This window comes from Bos grunniens, chromosome 24 (genome assembly GCF_055505025.1).
Source record: "Bos grunniens cultivar Pamir isolate PY7600 chromosome 24, Bosgru_T2T1.0, whole genome shotgun sequence".
In the NCBI taxonomy this organism is placed as follows: domain Eukaryota; kingdom Metazoa; phylum Chordata; class Mammalia; order Artiodactyla; family Bovidae; genus Bos; species Bos grunniens.
The window spans coordinates 5,541,422-5,545,889 of NC_141188.1; positions in this window are offsets into that span (position 1 = coordinate 5,541,422).

A 4,468-nucleotide genomic window follows, 5' to 3' on the forward strand; every position below is an offset into this window, starting at 1 on the left:
GGCCAATGTTTGCTGCTAAGTTTCCATATCCCTTACCTACTGTGAACCTGGCAGTGTATTGGTTAATATAATTGGTGCATAGGAATGTAAGTAGTAGCTTTAATGTTTGTAACCTTGGACCCTTGAGTTAATTCTTTTTCTTGTTATAGCCCAACACACCTTTGCCCTATAGGAATGCAACTTTATCTAATGCTTTAGGGTGGTGCCTGACTTTAGAATAATCACCTTTAGAGAAAAATAAGTTTTCTGAAGAAAGGATCTTAAAATGTTAACAGGCCTCCGGGCCAGAAGATGATGTAAATCACCTAAACTTTTGCATATGACAAGTTTGCAGGAAGAAAGCCTGGCTTACTGCTGACTCTACCCCTTCCCCCATTTATCCTCTATGCGTAACTTAAGATATAAATACTACTTTGGAAAAAAAAAAGTGTGGGCCTTGTTCACCGAAGCTTGGTCTCCCCATGTAGTTCTTTCTCTCACCTTCTGGCTGAATTATTCAGCCGCTTCTCCACTGGGTTTTCCTGCTGAGCTATCCTTATTCTATTACTCTTTATATCTCTAATTAATATTTAATTAAGCAATTGTTTCCTGATCCTCGCCGACACCATCCCGCTTCGAATTCCCTGGATCCACCGGGGCTGGACCCCGGCATATTCCATCTTAACAGAGTCAAGACCTCAAATCATTATTTAACTCTAGCTATTACATTTTCAGTTAATATCCAAACTTGAAACAAAATTTGAAAATTAATGGCCAGGTGGCATTCACTAGATATAACACTAAATATTTAAAATAGTATTTAAAAATCACTTGGACCTGTCATAAAATGGAATTTGCTTGGGGGCTTGTTTTTTAAGTGAGAGTAGCTGTCAGTAGAAGAGAGAAGCCAAGCACAGTTGCGTTATCTGAGCTTCCTTCTTACTCTACTTTTGGGAATCATGGAGCACATGTTCTGTTGAGCATTCTGTGCTTAGCACAACCTTCTTCCTCAGCTCAGTGGGCCGTCAACCCTGCAGGAAACGCAGAGCAGCATTACCCAACCTTCTGATTGCTCAAGAGACATCATTCGAGTGAAGTCTGCTGACTCTGAGACGCTGACCATCCGATTCAGAAGTGCTTAGAACGAGGCCACATGGAACACGGTGACGGGAGCCGTGAGGGGCTCATGGGCAGCTGGTGTGTGGCCCCATGCACTGACTCCAGTGCAGCCCGGGAGACACAGGAGCTGACAGCAGTAACACCCCAGTGTGACTTGTTTCGTGTGCTTTCCCCAGTACTAGCTGCCCCAGAGTCAGTTTCACCTAGGAACAACATGAGGCAGAGAGCATGAAAATAGAAGTCCAGGCCAGGGACAACCCAAAAATGCAGCTACAGAACCAGAAGACGATGTCAGCAAGCAATACTGAACACCTACTGTATGCAGTGCACTGCGCTGGACCCGTGAAGTACAGAGATGAGTGGGAAATGGAAGACAGAGATGGGAGAGAAATGTAAATGTTTGCTTTTTTTAATTTCCTTTCATTGGTCTCCTGCCCAATAACTGAGTCGATTTCTCTCTGCTCTCTCAGTGGAACCAATCTGAAAAATACTTCCTTTCTGGCTCCCAAATCACAGCAGAACCCAGGATGTCACATGGCTCAGGGCCAGGTGGAAAACCCAGGTGGAGCTAAGAGAGTTGCAGAGACCCCTCATCACCCCAAGGGCTGAATAATTAACCAGAGGTTGCAGGGCTCAGCAGTGCAGCAGGAAGGTAGATCAGTGAAGGAATAATCTTATAATTTAGTGCTTTGGTAAAACTGATGTTACTTTGCTCAGAAGTGGTACAACATATCTTAACCACCCTTGTCAGTTGTCTAACATGAACACCCCTTTGAAAACACGAACTGGTGGATTTCTCTGGTGATCCCAGACTGGCTGCCAACACAGGGGACACAAGTTTGATCCCTGGTCCAGGGAGATTGCACGTGCCGCGAGGAAGCCAAACCAGAGAGCCACGGTTACTGAAGCCTGCGTGCCTGGGGCCCATGCTCCACAGCGAGAGACGCCGCGGCTGTGAGGAGCCCACGCACTGCCCGGAGAGCGGCTCCCGCCGCCTCAGAGACAGCAGGCCCATGCACAGCAGCGGAGACCCAGTGTAGCTGTGATACATTTTTAAATTTTTAAATATTTTTACAAAACACAAATTGGCATCATAAACTTCTTGTATATTTAGTTGTTGGGAACTCTGTGAAATACACCAGGTAGGTCCCACAAAATCCAAGGTGTTAGAAGACACAGTGTAAACTGGTGAGCATAAACCAAGCTTAATAGGAAAGAATATCAAACACCTGCCAGTCCTTAACAGCTAGCATTAATTTTTTTTAATTTATTTGTCTTTATTTGGCTGTGCTGGGCCTTCATCATGGCATGTGAGATCTAGTTCCCTGACCAGGGGTCAAACCCAGGTCCCCTGCGTTGGGAGTGGGCGTCCTACCCACTGGACCCACAGGGAAGTCCCAACAATTAGCATTTAAATGTCCTCAAGCAGCAGCAGCAGCAGTAGCATCAGAGGAAGAGTGCTCCCGCCCAGCGCCTCACCTGGGTCCCACATCTGTGATGCGGGTCAGGACAGGCTGAATTACTGGCCCTTGGGTCCAGCCATGTTACATGAGCGGCTGCTACTGCTGCTAAGGCACTTTAGTCATGTCCGACGCTGTGCGACCCCATAGATGGCAGCCCACCAGGCTCCCCCATCCCTGGGATTCTCCAGGCAAGAGTACTGGAGTGGGTTGCCATTTCCTTCTCCAATGCATGAAAGTGAAAAGTGAAAGTGAAGTCGCTCAGTTGTATCCGACTCATAGCGACCCCATGGACTGCAGCCTACCAGGCTCCTCCATCCATGGGATTTTCCAGGCAGGAGTACTGGAGTGGGGTGCCATTGCCTTCTCCAAAATGAGGGGCAGAAGTTTTAAAACTGACATTTCAAGAACCCATGAAGCAGTGAGACGTGTTATGCTTATTTTTTATTTAGAATTATAAGAGAAACATTTTTTAATAAACCCTTAAATCCTTCTCAATTAATGTGATTTAAATAATGAATTTATAAAGATTAAATCGGCTTGTTTACATATCCTTGACTGTAGAAAAATTGCAATTTTTTTGTTTGTTTACACCATCAAATCCAATCAAGCCAAACAAGATGGTTAACTGAAATGATTAATGATTAATGCATTGGCTGATGGCTTTAAATTTAGACTGTGTTACTGATGTCAGGGTTGATTAGTTCTCTATCTAAAACTGATGCTATTAAGAGCTTTGAGCAATTTAGATGTAGTCATTGAGTAAAGTTCCAGCTGGGTGAGAAAAATCCTATCAGGATGAATTCTGCGGTGGCAAATTCACATGTGCACAGATGCTGAAGAGAAGGCAGGCCTTTATTGGAGGGGCAAGAAGGAAGACCGGGATGCAAGAGGGGCAGCAAGCTGGCATCAGGTAAAGAGGCTCAGAATTTCAAACACACTCTTCTTCACCCAAGGAATCCCAGGGGGCATGATCCCACTGATCATTTCCATCTCAGCAGTTTTGAAGAAGGAAAAGGGGAACAAGAGGTTAAGGTGGTACCATGCTGTAATTGAGCTTCCCAGATGGCGCTATGGTAAAGAACCTCCTGCCAGTGTAGGAGGCATAAGATACGTGGGTTTGATTTCTGGGTCTGGAAGATCCCCTGGAGGAGGAAATGGCAATCACTCCAGTATTCTTAGGTCACCTCTCCCTGCTCTAGGGGAAGGTAGCGTGGTGTGTTATTTACAACCCACCTGAGACTCTCTTATTTTTTGGCTTCCCTGGTGGCTCAGCTGGTAAAGAATCTGCCTGCAATTTGGGAGACCTGGATTCGATCCCTGGGTTGGGAAGATCCCCTGGAGAGGGAACGGTTACCCACTCCAGTATCCTGACCTGGAGAATTCTGTGGACTATACAGTCCATGGGGTCAAAAAGAGTCAGACACGACTGAGTAACTCACTTTCACCAGTATTCTTGCCTGGGAAAATCACATGGATGAGGAGCCTGGTGGGCTACAGTCCATGGGGTCGCAAGGAGTTGGACACAACTGAAGCAGCTAAGCACATGAACACGTTTTAGTAACTCCTCTAACGGGGAACCCACAGGAGAATCATAGTAGTCAATGCAGGAGACCAACACATTTATCAACAAGAGAAAGACGTATGGTAAAAGCAAGGGTGACATAGGATGGACAGTCAGTGGGTGGAATGATTGTGTCTCTTGAGCACTTAGCGGCCCGGAACACAAACCGGGACTACGCCAATGGAACTGCAAGCAGAGAACGTAGTCAGAGGCTTGTCCTCACCCTGAAGGGCACCGCAAGCCCAAGCCAGAGAGGGCTGAAGCAGGGCATGGGAAAGCAACTTGTCCAAGGTGGCTGTGACTTCAGAAAGGCGTGCAGCAGCGACATTAAACCATGTCCAACGTC